At 46.9% G+C, this 16,824-nt stretch overlaps 1 protein-coding gene and 1 long non-coding RNA gene across 2 annotated transcripts in view; one reads left to right on the top strand and one right to left on the bottom strand.

Moving 5' to 3' along the window:
• Window positions 1-16,824, top strand: part of Chrna6 (cholinergic receptor nicotinic alpha 6 subunit) — a 186,228-nt gene that overhangs the window by 13,704 nt on the left and 155,700 nt on the right. The window lies entirely within an intron of this gene.
• On the bottom strand, window positions 5,796-9,250 carry LOC144370476 (uncharacterized). The gene is made up of 2 exons (XR_013430456.1): window positions 8,638-9,250; window positions 5,796-7,156 (listed from the first exon to the last, which is right to left on the bottom strand). It is a non-coding gene; the product is annotated as an uncharacterized LOC144370476 (long non-coding RNA).

Raw genomic sequence — 16,824 nt, 5'->3', positions numbered from 1 at the left:
CTGTGCTGCCTATGGCCATGGACATTGCTGTCACTGGATGCACGAGAGGACAAAATGACCGCCATGGAAGGGGGAGTGGTGTCCATGGCCGTGTCCTCAGGCAGCACAGCGGGATTCTGGGAGAGGTGAGCCGATGACATGGCTATTAGGGTGGGAGGGACACTCCTAGTGGAGTGCTGGCCCTGGGTATTGGGGTTTGGGGTGGAAGGGACAGGAGTGGGTCTTGGGAAGGAATGAGGAGGAGGAGGTAGAGGAGCAGCAGGGCTGGGGAGGACTGGTCCCTTTGCTGGCTGCCTGTGCTGCCTATGGCCATGGACATTGCTGTCACTGGATGCACGAGAGGACAAAATGACTGCCATGGAAGGGGGAGTGGTGTCCATGGCCATGTCCTCAGGCAGCACAGTGGGATTCTGGGAGAGGTGAGCCGATGACATGGCTATTAGGGTGGGAGGGACACTCCTAGTGGAGTGCTGGCCCTGGGTATTGGGGTTTGGGGTGGAAGGGACAGGAGTGGGTCTTGGGAAGGAATGAGGAGGAGGAGGAAGAGGAGCAACAGGAGGAGCAGCCAAAGCAGAGGGAACACTAGGAGGAGGAGCAGGAAGGGGAGGAGGAGGAAGAGGAATAGGAACAGGAGGAAGTGGAAATGGAGAAGGGGGAGAGGGAAAAGGAGGAGGAGGAGAAGGAGGAGGAGGAGGAGGAGGAGGAGGAGGAGGAGGAGGAGGAAAAGGAGAAGGGGAATGAGGAGGAAGAGAGGGAGTAGGACGAGGAGAAGGAGGAGGGGGAGGAGGAGGAGGGGGAGGAGGAGCAGGAGAAAAAAATGAAGGAAGAGGAGAAGGAAATGGAAGAGGAGGAGGAGGAGGACAAGGAGAAGGAGGGGGAGGGGGAGGAAGAGGAAAAGGAGAAGGAGGAGGAGGAGGAGGAGGAGGAGGAGGAGGATCTATGCACATGGGGGTTGGGGATTCCATTCTGGAAGAGGTAGGATTGGAGGGGAAAGGGACCTGGGTAGGAGGTGTGGGAAGGTGAAACACATTAGGGGTAATTCCAACATGGGGACTGGGGCTGAAGGGAGAAGGAGGTTTCCTGGGAAGAGGCAGTGGAATATTAGATGAGGGGGAAGGTGGAGGGATGGGTAGGTTCAGGGGCCCAGCAGGCTCGAATTCCATTGGGATGGGGGAGGGGTCAGTGGGTGGGGGGAGGGGGCCTGCATTCCAGGTAGGGCCTGCAGGTGGGGAGGATGAATGGACAGTGGTGGTGCAGTCCTCCAGAGCCTCTCTTCCGCCCTGGGCGACCTGTGTCTCAGGCTTCACGTGCTTACTTCTGGCACTCTGAACCCTCCTCAGGGTGCCTTTTGAACATAAAAGTGGCCGCTTTGCAGGTGGGGGCAGCCCATCCTGATGCCAGGCAATCAGTGATGGCAGGGCCACTGGCATGAGCAGCTTTCTTTTATGCGGCCTCCTGGAAGCAGCAGTTAGTGAGGGCCAACCCTGGGATAGAGCACAGGTGGGCTTCAGGCCCTGCTCTCCCTGGATGGATGGGGAGGCAGACAGGCAGATCCACTTCTTGGGCGACACGGGGGGCCTCTCGAGAACACTATTTCCCTCTGGGGGCCTAGAACTGGCCTCCAGGGCACTGAGGTCTCCCCGAGTGACCTCCTCCGTCTTCTTCTCCTCCTGGTCCTTCTCCTCCTCCTTCAGCTTCTCCTCCTCCTCCTCGTCCTTCTCCTCCTCCTTCAGCTTCTCCTCCTCCTCCTCCTCCTCCTTCTCCTCTTCCTCCTTGTCCTTCTCCTCCTCCAGCTTCTCTTCTTTCTCCTCCTTCAGCTTCTCCTCCTCCTCCTCCTCCTCCTCCTCCTCCTCCTCCTCCTCCTTCTCCTCTTCCTCCTCGTCCTTCTCCTCCTCCAGCTTCTCTTCTTTCTCTTCCTTCAGCTTCTCCTCGTCCCCCTCCTCCTCCTTCTCCTCCTCCTCCTCCTGCTCCTCCTCCTGATGGGTCTTGCTGTTTTCTGGATGTTCCTGGGCCCTGAGCTGGGCTTCCTTAGCCGCACCAAGAGGGCAGCGAGCAGCTGTCATGGGCCCCTCAGCTTGGTGGATGAGCTGAGGAACTGGAGGCAGGAGGAGTGGCCAGCGCCCAGGAGGGGGGACCCTTACTGCTGTCCAGGGGCCGAACATCCGGGAGTTGTTCCGCGATAGCACCGGCTTTTTGGGGAACGGCCCCCAGGACGCGGGCAGCAGGATCCCCCGACAGAGGAGCGGGCCTCTGTCCCTGCCAGCAGCAGGAGGCCCCCGAGGTGGAGGTCGGGGATCCTGGAGGAAGCGCCTGCTGGCAGGGCTGGGAGGAGCGGCAGGTGCAGCCGGGTGGGCCCTGTGAGGAGAGGGAGCCTCGCGGGCGAGGCGCAGGGGAGTTTGGTGGGCCACCAGGGCCCTGCGGCGCAGCCTGCGGCCGCACTTGGTGAGAAGACTGCCCATGGAGGGCACGGGGGCTCGTCACCAGGCACAAGTCCACACTAGTCCAACGCTGGTCAGCACAGAGCAGCTTGGCTGAGAAGCCAGCTCCTCCTTGGACCAAAGGCTGAACTGGAGTTTAGCCTTTGTGACGTGTGGATGGAACCTGTGACGCAGAAAGGACTTGGGCCAAGGCGGTTGGTCAAAGGAAGGCTCCAGGGTGAAGAGACCCCCACCCCCACTTGGTCTGAGCTCAGGCTCCTCCTGACTCTGCGCTGCTTCTTCTCCCACACCCACCGCACAGTTATTCTCACCCTCCAGAGGGTCATTCTCAGGCTGCTTTCCTCTGGGTTACTTAGGCAGTCATTCCACTTGGCTCCAAAAATCTCTCCACGGTTCTATTGGACATGACTGTACCCATCCAGAGTCGATTAGTTTTATATGACAGTAGATGGTATTTGGATACATCATACCTAAGTGGAGTATAACTTCTCATTCTTCCAGCTGTACGTGTTGTAGAATTACACTGGTCATGTAATCATATATGCACATAAGCTCATAATGTCTGATTCACTCTACTATCCCTCCTACTCCCATGCCACCTCCCCTCCCTTTGCCTAATCCAAAGCCCTTCTATTCTTCCTTAGGCACCCTCCCCCGTTTTTGTGAATTAGCATCCACAAATCAGAGAAAACATTCAGCCTCTGGTTCTTTGGGATTAGCTTATTTTGCCAATGTCATAACTTTGTTCTTTTTTATGACTGAGTAATAGTCCATTGTGTATATATACCACGTTTTCTTTTCCATTTCATCTGCTAAAGGGCACCTAGGTTTCTTCCATAGTTTAGCTATTGTGAGTTGAGCTGCTATAAACATTAATGTGGCTGTGTCACATTAAGTCATTCAGGCATAACTCGAGGAGTGGGATAGGTGTGTTTCATTTTGCAATTGATGGTTTTGTGTTTGCTGTTCTCTCCTGGTCACTCCATATCCAAACATAAAGCAAGTCCAACATCCTTGTGTTTTCTAATTAAGAAACAGCGGAAAAGGCACAATTCTGACTTTGACACTCACATTGGCTGCTTCCACTGTGGACCAGTGTAGGGACATGCTCTTCTAGGTGCCCCATGGTGCATGGTAGTCTGCTGTCCCTGCTGCCTATTGCATCACTGTGACCACACCCAGCTGTGACCTCTGCTGGACCCTGCACTGCAAAGACCCATATTGCTTCCACCTTGGGATCAGGAAATGGAGAAGGCAGGCTAAGGATCAGAGGGCACACACCCCATTCCCTCTGGAAAGGCGGAAAACAAAGAGACAGGTGTCTGTTTGTCACTGCCACAACACGCTCCCCATCTTCTCCTGTCGGGTACAGTGGTCCACATGCTGGACTTACAGCGGCCAACACCCTGTCACACAACCAGGTAGCCAGCTGCTACCATCCTGTGGAACCTTGACAGGGCTTAGATGTGGCAGCTGCCACCACCCTGCATCCTTGCTGGGACACTTGTCCACACCTTTGGGACTATTGGAAGTAAGATTATCTGTGGAAACCATGTCCCACCCCACCACCCAATGCTGCTTCTGTCACCCCCTCATTCGGTCCCTGCAGGTGTCTTGGTTGCCCAGAAGACTCTGCTTGACCACTGCAACAGTGCAAAATGGGGTCCAGCAGGCAGGCAACTGACTATGTGCACAGACCCACCCTCCTGTCATGGACCACACAATTCCTCCTGCGCTCATTGGGCCATTCTGACACCACTGTTCCATGTACTGCCCACCCTGTGATCCAGAATAGGCCCCGGTAAAGCCTCTGGCAGATGGATTTTAAATGTTTTATGTTCTTTTTAGTTATACATGCCAGTGGAATGCATTTTGACACATTATAGGTACATGGAGTATAACTCCCCATATTTTGACTGTACATGATGAGGATTTACACTGGCCATGAATCCATACGTGAACATAGGAAAGTTACATCTGGTTCATTCTACTATCTTTCCTTTTCTCATCCCTTTTCCCTTCCCTTCATTCCCGTTTGTCTTATGCAATGAACGTCTATTCTTCCCTCCCCACCCCTTTGTTGTGCATTGGCAACCACATATCAGAGAACATTCAATCTTTGTTTTTTGGGATTGGCTTATTTCATTTAGCATGATAGTCTCCATCTCCAGTTCCATCTGCTTACCAGCAAATGTCATAATTTCATCCTTTATGGCTGAGTAATATTGCTGTGTGTGTGTATGTTTGTGTGTATGTATGTGTATGTGTGTGTATTTTTTTCCATTCATCTATTGAATGTCACCTAGGTTGGTTCCAGAGCTTAGCTATTGTGAATTAAGGTGCAGAAAATATTGATGTGGGTGCATCCTTATGGTATGCCAATTTTAAGTACTTTGGGTATATGCCAAAGAGTGGGATAACTAGTTCAAATGCTTGTTTCATTGCAAGATTTCTGAGGGATTTCTATACTACTTTCCAGAGCTTGGGAGGTTGAAGCAGGAGAATTGCAAGTTCAAATCCAGTCTCAGCAATTTAGCAAGGCCTTAAACAAGTTTACAAGACTCTGTCTCAAACTTTGAAAACAAACAAACAAACAAACAAACAAAAAGCGCTGGGATATGGCTCAGTGTTAACCCCCCATGAGTTCAATTCCTGGTACTAAAACAAATAAAAGTAATGTTTCATAAATCACTTCTGAAAAAAATCTCGTTAATTTTCTTAACTGGTGTTTTAAGATTATGTCCACATACAAAAACATGTCAACCATTTGACACCCAGAACAATATTCTGCCTTCAAAATGCAGGAAATCTTGTTATTTGAAACCCTAATGAGCTTTAGGAGACATTATTCTAAGTGAAAAAAGCAAATGTAGAAGGTCGTGCTCTATGACCTCAATGAAGTGTGGAATCAAAACCAGTTGCTCTGTAAAAGCAGAGAGCAGGATGGTGGTTCCCAGGAGCTCGGGGTTTACCCAAAGAGTACAAAACTTCAGTGATGCAGCATGAGCCAATTCTGGACATCTGTCCTACAACTGGGTCCCCACAGTGAATAACACTCTGTTGTATGCTTAAATTTGCTGCTCTGTGAGCTGGGGTTATGGCTCAGTTGCAGAGCACTTGCTTGGCACATGTGAGGTCCTGGGTTCAATCCTTAGCACCACACAAAAATAAATAAAAGAAAGGTATTGTGTCCAACTACAACTAAAAAAATTTTTTAATTGTTCTGCTTGAAAGTGTTCTCACTACACACACACACAAACACAAACACACACAGACACACACACACACACATGTGAGTGGGTGGATATGTTAATTAGCTTGATTACAGTAATCATCAATGTACAAGATACATGTATGTCATATGGTACTTGTATTTTATTTTATTTTTAAGCAGTTGTTATTATACTAATGTATTAAGACAAGTACAAAATAACCTTGTAATCAGGGTACTGTATCAGTCAATAACAAAGGAAAGACCACTACAGTATGAAGAGATATACAAATGACTCAAGTATACAGCTTTCATAGTTAACAGACAATTTTAAATGGGAAGTTGGTTTCTTTTACAAATGGTAAATTTTCTTGAAATAGGAAAAACAATATACAGTGCTCTAAGCATGAATAATAATTCCTGCCATAAATACAAGTGCCTTGCAGAAACTCCATGCAAATTTCAATTCCATTCTCTTTGTGAGTGTGACACTGTAGCTGACTTACCAGCTCAAACACTAGGTCAAGGGAAGCCTCCTCACTTTTGTCCTGGAAGAGCTCAGTACTCAATTTATCACTGATGTCCAAATGTCCAAATCTGTTGTCTTGAAAAATCCCTGGAATATAATCAATCCATTACAATGTATATGCAGTCGGGGCTAGTAGGAATATCACTTGAAACTGAATGTGAATATTTTCTCTGATAAGTAGATACTGATCCATAATGGGGGAGGGGGCAAGGGAGGAATGGATGAACTTTGGATAGGGCAAAGGGGAGGGATGGAAAGGGAGGGCCATGGGGGTAGGAAAGATGGTGGAATGAGATGGACATCATTACCCTAGATATACATATAGGAAGACACGAATGATGTGACTCTACTTTGTGTACAACCAGAGAAATAAAAAGTTGTGCTCCATTTGTGTACTATGAATCAAAATGAATTATGCCCTCATGTATGACTAATTAGAACAAATAAATAAATTTTTTAAAAAGTTCAGTCTGGAAGTGCCCTGCGGTCGAATGGACCACTGTCTCACCCGTGGTTTCTGGTGGAAAGCTGTGATTTGGATTGGAACCGTTTTTTCTGGAACATCAGTGGAAAGATGGGCTTCTGGTAGTTGGTCCCCCACAGGAATCAGGACAGATACATCATTTTCTTCTGTTGGACATGATGGATTAATTTCCAGAGGTTTCATTTCCATAGGTTCATGGAAACTAAACTGCTCTCATCACCACTCTCGTCTCTAGATCTAAAATCCCCATGAACTGATCCAGATTCTAGCAAAGTGTTTAACATTGGTCTCAAGACCTCTTTGAGTTCCCAGTCTCTTCTGATCCTGCTTTTTCTTAGAACAGTCTTCAATGGAGTGATCTTCTCAGAGTCTCATTTGGCATGAAAGGTCATCAGAGCAAGAGGCAGGCTGCACTGCACTGTCTGGCTCAGGTTCGGTGGTTTCCATTCCCATAATGTGGATCAGCTCCAATTCCTCCTCAGGGTCTAAAAACCCTACCAGAAAAGGAAGAAAGATGATCATTTACAAAATGACAATTGAATCCCATTCACTCATTAAAATATTTTGTGTTGGTTTGTGACTAAGTCACTGAAATCACTCCTCCTGTGCTGTATTTATTCTCTACCAGTCCATTTTAACTTTTAAGAAATGAAGGCTCCAAAACAGCACAAGCTATTCAAAATCAAAGCACAGGTAAAGGCAGGTGAGAAAGAATGACTTTGAACAGGACTTGGCAATTATTTGTGGACTTAACACTTTGTAATTCTGCTGGGTTATGAATTTTTATCATAAGGCCAAGGTGGGGTAGGATAGGAGACAGACATAACTGTGTCTAGATGAAGATAGCAAAGAAACACATCTCAGTTTGTGGTTCTCTTTACAGTTGTTTATGTATCATCGGCTTCATGAGTTGAGAAAAACTTGGAATCTTTGTGAGGGGGAAAAGTTCATCAAATGAAAGATAAACTTCAAAATTAAGTTGTGAATTTGGGGTATGAGTATATACAAAGAAAACAAGAGACTCTCAATTCAAGTGTTACATGGGATAAAGTCAGAAGCCTGTTAAACATTTCTATATTCATAAAGTTCCAATATACTCCAAGAATGTGAAAGGCCTAGTATGGCAATTGCCAGAAGAACATTACCACTACTGAGAAAGAATACCAGGTTTTCAGCTTCAGCAGTAACCACACTGCATACTGTGTTAAAAACCAAACAGGACCCCCATTATAGGTAAAGGCCTCATTTTTGTCTCCAGAAAAGTTACATATGTGCACTTTAAAAAGCCAGTAAAGGCATATTATAGAAAGGCAGCATGAAATACACACAAAATTTCAGATACTAAATGAACTCCCCAAAGAAATTAAAATGTTCTTGCAAGAATCAGAATCCTTGAACAAAAGTGAAATTTGAGAGTATTGGCTGAGATCATGCCAAGCAAGAAAGATAATGAGCAATTGATTCTCTTCTCTTTTCCACCAAACTGAAAGGACATGTGATGCAAAAGCCTATGCCTTAATCAAATATGCATGGAGGGTGTCCAGTACAGTGCCCAGCACAATGCACACAGTGGGTGTTCCATACATATTTCTTAGCTGATTTCATGAAGAAAAAGGAATGCATTAAAGGCTAAGTTTTTGGTTGCTTGTAGGTCAAAAACAAAAACTGAGTTTTGAGAAAAACATTAAAGTCCTAATTGGAGAGATTCATAATTGATCTATAGAAAGTGAATAATCAAACTTAGAAACACAAATCACAGAGCATGGCTCATGACAAAGTGTTTGCCCAGGTACAAAAGGAAGCAGTGGAAAAAGGAGCTTTCAGAGCGAGCGGTCATCCTCAGGGAAAGCTAGGAGGCAGCCAAGCAAGGCCTGTGGTTCATCCTCTGGTGCTCCTGCCTGGAGGCACAACTGGCACAGCCCGCGGTGTTCCCTCTGCACCACCTGAAGCCCACGCATGCTCACTGACCACTCACCTGGCCCCCACCCCGCGCCGGCGGACAGGTGGGTGCGGGTTCCCTCAGGCGCTCAACCGCCGCCCCTCCCCAGCTCCAGGGCGCCCCAGGCGGCACCCAGTCCCCATCAGCGGGCACCACAGGGACAGAGGTAAGAGAGACTCGGGTTGCTGCGCGCCATCCCCGCCCGCCGCGGGTCCCAGAGGCTCCTCCCGGAGGACACCTGCCCGCCGGCCGCCCTGGCGCGCGGGGCAGGCAGCGTCCTAGCGGGAAAGAGGCGCCCGAAGTTCTGGTTCAGCTGCCGCGGGCTGCGGGTCTCAGGCCGCGGAAATGGCGGCCTCGGCCGGTCCGGCTCTGCACACCTGCCGGCGACGGGCGGAGCGTGAGGCCGGGCCAGTGGATGCCGTGCCCGGGCAGCGCAGGTAGCGACCAGAGCGGGACCTGAGCGGCACCGCCATCCCGCAGCCTCCAGCCGTCCAGGCTTCCGTTAGCGGAAGCGGGCGCTGGGAGGGAGCGCGGCGGACAGTGCGCCCCCTGCTGGCTGGTCGGCCACTCGGCCGCCAAGCCGCCAAGGAAAGCCCAGGACTCTGCAGCTATTTCAAATCAAAGGCTGAATGTTCTCTCTGATAAGTGGATGCTGATCCATAATTGGAGAAGGGGGATGGAGGAACTTTGATGGGGCAAAGGGAGGGAGGAGTGGGAAGGGGGAAATGGAGGCTGGAAAGATGGTGGGATGAGATGGACATCATTACCCTAGGTCCATGTATGAATGCACAAATGGTGCATCGTGTACAACCAGAAAAATGAAAAGTTGTGCTGCAATTGTGTACGATAAATCACAATGCATTCTGCTGTCATATACACCTAATTAAAATTAATTACTTAATTTAAAAATAAATCAGCAAACTACAAAAAAAAAAAAGAATTTTAAAGCCCTCTAGAAGCACATGGAGATACAAGGAAGCCAAATGATCATAAAATATTGAGAAAGAACAGTGGGGACTTGACATGACTCCACAATGGGCAGGAGGAGTGGCGAGATGGAGATGCTGCCTTTGAATTGTACAGTGCGTTTATTATGTTTTAACCCATTGGACAATTGTCCCATGGGACAATCCACGTATTTCATTGAAGCAGCCCCAGAACACTCTCCCAGGGAATCCATCACCACTCCATAGCTGCTCCTCCTGCTGCCAGGATGAGGCTCCGTGTCTCCTTTATCCAGACGCAGAGGCTGCAGGTGCTGCTGGCGCCAGGGTGTGTGACTGGGGTGGGGGGCTGCCCACTATGTCCCTGATGGAGATGCCACTAGAGAGGTTCAATCTCTTACTCTGCAGGGACTGACAACCACTCTGCCTGTCCAACCCCAACTCATCAGGGCCATGGTCAGTGAATCACTAGGTGTGGAAGGACTGGGAAAACCTGGCCTTCAGAGTCTCCCAGGCTCCTCATGCAGGCAGGACCACCCACTGCACCCAGATTTGCAGCCCTGTGGGCAAGCAGTCCTGGCCTCAAGCAGGGACAGTATGGCTTCAAGGACGAGTGGGACACATCCCAGTCCTGGAATCCCTCAGCTGCTGTGAAGCCTCCTAGGACTTGGGACACATTTCTCAATCTGAGGATTGAAGGACGTGGTGTGTCAAGATATATATCACTTTTTGCACATGTGCCACATTCAACCAAGTCCAATACCTATTCATTTCAATGCAGTACTCATGTGGAAGATCAGGATTGTGGTTACTTATCTTCCTTTTTTCCCCTTTTGTGACTGAGAATCAAATAATATAAATAGTCAGTTTTTTTCTTTGTTTTACTTTTTCTAATTTTTTCTAATTAGTTACGCATGAGAATGGAATGCATTTTGACACATGACTCATACATGGAGTATAGCCTCTCATTCTTTGGTTTGTATGTGATGTAGAATCATACTGGTCATGAAATCATAAGCCATAATTTCATTCTTCTTTAAAGCTGAGTAATATTTCATTGTGTGCACATGCCTCATGTTCTTATCCATTCATCTGTTGAAGGGAACCTAGGTTTGTTAAATAGTTTATCTATTGTGAATTGATAAATATTGATAAACTTTGATGTGATTACATTACTGTAGTCTGCTGATATTAAGTGCTTTGAGTATAAACCTAAGAGTGGGGTAGCTGGGTCAAATGGTGGTTTCATTCCCAGTTTTCTGAGGAATCTCAATACCACTTTCTATAATGTTTGCACCAATCTGCAAGGCCACGGGCAATGTATGACTGTACCTTTTCTCCCACAGCCTCATCAACATTTAATACTGCTTGTATTCTTGATAATTGTCATTCTGAATGGAGTGAGATAAAATATTAGAGTAGTTTTGACTTGCATTTTTATAACCACTAGAGGTGTTAAACATTTTTTCATATATTTGTTGGTTGATTGTATATCTTCTTAGTTAAGTGTCTGTTCTGTTCCTTAGCCCATTTATTAATTGAGTTATTTGTTTTTTTGGTGTTGAGTTTTTTGAGTTCTTTATATATTCTGGAAATTCTCTATCTGAGGTGCATGTGGTAAAGATTTCATCCCATTCTGTAGGCTCTATCTTCACATTATGGATTGTTTTCTTTACTGAGGAGACAGTTTAGTTTGAATATATCCCATTTATTGATTCTGGATTTTACTTCTTGTGCATTAGGAGTCTTGTTAAGGAAGTCAGTTCCTCGGCCAACATGGGACTACTTTTTCTTCTACTAGACCCAGGGTCTCTGTTCTAGTGCCTAAGTCTTCTTTGAGTTGAATTTCCACCAGGGTGAGAGATAGGGGTTTCATTTTATTTTTCTACATATGGATTTCCAGTTTTCTCAGCATCATTTGTTGAAGAAACTATCTTTTCTCCAATGAATGTCACGTGTATGAAAGAAGATTCCTTCCTACACAGGATCTAGCCAATGCAAATGCAGACAAATTGGCAGAAGAATTTAAGAGGTTTGGAGTTACACCAAGGGTAAGAGTATGTGAAGCCACTCTAGACACTCCTCTTGTGGAGAAAGAAGGCAACCATGTGCTCAATTGGCCTTTTACTGATGTTGCACCACCCTCCAACAGGTTTTTTTGGCTCTTAAGTCTTTGGAAAATTACCTTTCATGCAGCACCTGGTTGTTTCATTGCTGTCTGTGGCCCTGAAGGCCTTGGGAGGCTCCAGTGTGGGTTGCTCTAGCATTAGTTGAAGGGGCGCTGCGGCATGAAGATGCACCACAGTCCCTAAGACAAAAACAGTGTGAGGCTTTGAACAGCAAACAACTCTTGTATTTAGAGAAGCATCATCCAAAAATGCAGCTGTGCTTCAAAGGTTCCAGGGGGCACAGGAACAACTCCTGCGTTCCGTAAGTCGTGGTGCCTGATGCTGCTGCCTTGGAAATGGGACGTGTGATGGGACCTAATTGGGTGTAGATATTAGCTAGTGTGTTGGTGTGCTGGGTGGGTCTGATGGAACTTCCATGGGAATACTGGAAAGGAGTTTCACCAGGCCACAAGGTAGACAGAATTACATCATCAATGATCTGGTGATGATCAACCTACGTAGACACTGAGCAAAAACTACTTTCTGTTTGGTAATTAAAATGTGTTATGCTTTGGGTGTGAGTTGTCCCCCAAAGCTCACGGGTGACAATGCAGAAATGCTCACAGTGAAGTGATTAGATTGTGAGTGCTCTGGCCTAACAGTTGACCTAACAAATCCTGAGTTTTTTAAATACTTTTATTTATTAATTTTATTTATTAATTTTTTTAATTGTTGATAGATATTTATTTTTATTATATGTGGTGCTGAGATTCGAACCCAGTGCCTCACACATGCCAGGCAAGTGCACAACCACTGAGCCATAACCCCAGATCTCCAAATCTTGATGATTTTGAGTGGATGATTTGAGAGGACTAGGTATTTGGTGGTAACTGCCAGCAGGTGATGTGAGTCAGCAGGAAGGAGGTCGTGGGCGCCCGCCCTTGTGGGTTACATTTTCTCCCTGGGAGCTTGCTCTGTCTCTCTGCATTCCTGCTGCCATGGGACAGGGTAGTTTTCCTCTGTCATGGGCTTTCACCATGATATTCTGCCTCTGCTCTGGCCCAAAGCAATGGTGCCAACTGATCATGGACTGAAACCTCTGATATTGTGAAAATATCTTTTCTCCTTCTACAATGGATGTTCTTGTTAGGGATTTGGGTCACAGTAACAAATAAATAAATAAATAAATAAATAAATAAGGGACCACAATAAAAAAATTTATATCATTTTCTACAGAAAAAAACAATATCCTTTTATTTTAAAAATTCTATCAAAATAGGTTTCCATATGACACTGCATTTTTAAAAAAATTAATGTTAACCAGCCTGTGGGTTAGCAGACTATACAGACTTCATCAGAGCATTCATAGATGCTTAGAATATTTACAAGTGTTGTTCACTAGGTGGTAAAGTTCTGTTGCTATTTTTCCAGTACATATTCCACAGTAAAAGAAAGGGCATATGTTGGAATTCTTGTTTAAAAATTCTTAACAAATGGACAAAAGCAAAATTTTCTGAAAAAAGATTTTTCTTGAAATAGTTCTCTTAAACAATCAGGAATATAGAAATGCAAAATAAATGTAAAGAAGAATAAGAAGGTTTAAGTTCATATTATTCTTTTAAATTATTTAAAGTAACATTAAGGTAAATTTTTACGTTCATTATAAAAATGTTGTCCCACCTTCTGCAAATGATTTAACTCTGATTGCTGCAATGGAAATTTCACTTATTTAAAAAAAAATATATGCATGGAAGAATAATATCTTGCTTGCTACCTATGCACAAATTCCAGCTGACCTCAGACTAGTCAGGTAAGATGACCTTTGAGAAACATCAGTCGCAGAGTCTGTTGGAGTCACTACTCAGTCTTGCAAACTGAACAATATTTTGACAAGAGAGCCAGGAACTCACTGAGTCTTCAAGACTGTGCCAAACAGCCTCCAATGATCTTCTCCACGAATGCTTGTGAAATATGCATGTGGAAGAGGTGTGCAGAAATTCTGGAATAACCAATATTGATTGATCAAAATAATTGATCAGAAGAAACACATGATTTGGGGCAATTCACATAGAACTTTATTGGAAAGAATCTCTGCATTTTCCTTAGCAGGCAATTGGCCCTGTTCCTAGTCCCAGTTTCTGCAAGCAGTTTAGGAGCCAACCTGTGGCAGACTGGCTGGAAGTGTCCCTGGCCCAATGGAGCAGGCCATGTTTTCACACGCTGGCCCTTTCCTAGAGGAGCTTCATCTTCTTTTTCTCTTTAGCAAGCCTCCTGGGGAAATCACACATGGGTGGGATGCACTGTCTACACGGTCCCCACAGTCTGGGCTGCTGGACAAATTCAGACACAAGAGGTGCAAGGCCTTCTTGGGTAGATCCCTCCCCACCTCGTTGTCACAAGGGCTGAGGCCAGGGCCAGAGCACAATAGGAATCCTGTCCCACTGAGGACGTGACTTCAGCTGGCAAGGCCAGACTGAAGCCTATGTGGAGCCCATTTGACCTGAATAATGGAGCTTGCTATATTCAGGGTTGGTGCCCTCTCCTGCAGCAGACCTCACAGGGGCTCCTGTCCCTGAGGCTATTGGAACTGTTGGAGGGGAAGTAGTTCTGCTGTAATCCTCTGAGTTAGAAGATAGAGAAGTTGGAGTCACAAGAACCAAATTATTGCTGTTAGGAGAACAAGTCTTTGACTTCATTGTTTTTAGGTTTTGGTTTTCTGGTTTGAATTCCCTGTTTTTTTGTAGGAAGAGGTTGAGGCACTGCATGGAGTTTCTGATAGAGTCCACAGGCATTGCACGCAGGTTTGCCTTCAGCGTTTCTGCAGCATAAGGTCATGATGGTGGTGTGCCAGTTGTCATGGGATAGTCCTAGCCACCAAGATGAAGGCGCGTGCTTCTGCTGCTTGATGCGGGGCAGACTGAGGTCATTCATCTTAGTGTAGAGGCTGCAGGCTTTGCACAGGTAGGGGCCAGTTCCCTCCTACCACCAAGTAGTGTCTAGATGGAGCCACAGTTTATGCATTTGGTGCGCTCTCTGGCAGGTCCTCCAGTAGGTTTGCAGTGGGGCCCAGAGGCACTGCAAGCAAGGCTCAGGCTTGGCTGTTCAGACTGTGCAGCAGTAGAGTCTCCAAGGGTCCAGCTGTCCAGGCAGACATCAGTGGCAAACCTATGTAGGGACTCAAACTGAGTCCTTTTGAAAACTGCAATACAATTTAGTAGTTTGACTGACTGACAGCCTCGTTTCTTGAATAGCCTTGGCTCAGGCAAGTACAGCAGCTGAACTTGGCCAATGCAGAGTAGTACTATTGTTGTAAGCAAGGAAAGGATTTTGTGCCTCACTTTTTAGTTCATAAATACTGCCACATGGCACTGCACACATTAGTGCCATGGACATTTTGTGATTGTGAGGGCTTTCAGAGAATCCAGTCATTCCAGTTGTTGATTTTTGTATTTCTGCTTGCTCAGATAAATTCTATGGAATTGAACTTCTCTAAAGTTATTTTTTCCTTTGAATATCAAGTTAGAGCTTATTCATCTTAAGGATGAGGGTGTTATTAATGTTTATATTCTATTTTCATCATTAAAACATACAACTAGAGGTTCAGGGACTGCTGACCAGGGTTGGCTGTGCTTAAACTCTGAATTCATCTGTGGGCTGGGTACCCACGCTCTGGGTAGGTTCCTGGTTTGGGAAAATTTCCCCACTCAGTCCCATGCCCCTCTAGTAGTTAGGATCCAGCTCTCCAATAATGTCCCTGATGACCTTTGCAGCAGGGCAGGGACATACCCTCTTGCCAAGGAAGTGTGCAGACTTTGCAATCTCCTGGAGGGTTGGACAGCTGCGGTGGCATCTCTTAGTCTGAGAAGTCAGAGTACAAGAGCCTGGCCACAGTGATCTTTTCTGCCCAGTGGTGGACCTGGTCACCCAGGTAAGGAGCTGGACTCCTCCTCTGCAGACTTTAGAGTCACTCTCATGGCTTCGGTGCCCAAGGATCCTGGAGGGCAGAAGCCAGAACTTGCCTCCCAAGGAAGCTGTGGACCCCTCCAGGCCTACAGGCCTGAACACTACCACTCAGCCAGGCAGTGGCCTTTGTGGCTCCCAAAGCCTAGGGGCCCTCTCACCTCCACAGGCACAGATGAGCACTTGCTGCTGAGAACTGCAGGTAGGAAAGGATCTAACCAGCACTGGAGATGAGCCTGTGCATGGAAGGAAGAGGCATCAGGATTGGAAACTGGTGCTTGGTGGGGAAGGGACACCCACTGGGTAGCACCTGAATTCTGTTCCTGTCCCCAACCCCATACCTCTCCATGCCCCATGCACCTGGCATAATGGCCACAGCAAGCAGCTTTGAGTACATCTCCTGGACAAAATGCAGGGCTCTCAAAGGGCATGGTGAGCTATTTCTACATTTCCCCTTGTTCATTCTGGGGTCCTGAGCAGACAGAAAGCTCCTTTTATTTTGAAAACCCAACTCCAGTGCCTAAATTCATGGCAACTTTGGCAAAAGCCACAAGCCGGATGTAGAAGATGGAACATGACCCTGTTGGAGAGCCCCATCCCATGTATGCTAGTCACGTGCATGACCAGGTGACACCCTCTTACCCAAACACTGTCCTCACTGGCCAAGTAATCTGCCCTCCAGGGGGGTGCAAACTGAACTCACCTGGACTAGGAGGTAGATGTCTCAGGGTCAAGAGGCTGGTGACCCCATCTAGTGCCCAAAGCCTGATCAGATATGGAGGGACAAGGAAGAGAACCAGAATCGCAACTCCCCTGTCATGAACTGCCTGGCTATTGGTGGCAGGGCAGAGAGGGGTGGCCTAGTGAGAACCTGCACATGGAGGAGGCTGGTCCCTCCAAAGACATCTCCCAGACCTGCACCCCCATGCCCTACCATAGGAGGCTGAAGTGGTGGAGGGCAGGCTACCCTGAAAGCCTGAAAGATCTACAAGGGATTGTATTGTGAGCTGCAGTCCGTCTCTTTGCTGGTCTTGTCTGGACTTGGAGGGCTGCAGGTTGTTTCCTAGCAAACCTCCAACCCCACTATCTTCATCTGTCCGAGAGATTCAATAATGGCAATTACGCCTTTGAGCTGTGTATCTCCAAGGATGCAGGCTCCTGTCACAGTGAAAGGAAGGGTGGGTCCACTTAGCTGGCAGTATCCCAGTGGG

Source organism: Ictidomys tridecemlineatus, chromosome 14 (genome assembly GCF_052094955.1).
Source record: "Ictidomys tridecemlineatus isolate mIctTri1 chromosome 14, mIctTri1.hap1, whole genome shotgun sequence".
Lineage (NCBI taxonomy): Eukaryota > Metazoa > Chordata > Mammalia > Rodentia > Sciuridae > Ictidomys > Ictidomys tridecemlineatus.
The sequence above is the reverse complement of the archived record's forward strand: the minus strand, read 5'-3'. Positions and strand labels throughout refer to the sequence as shown.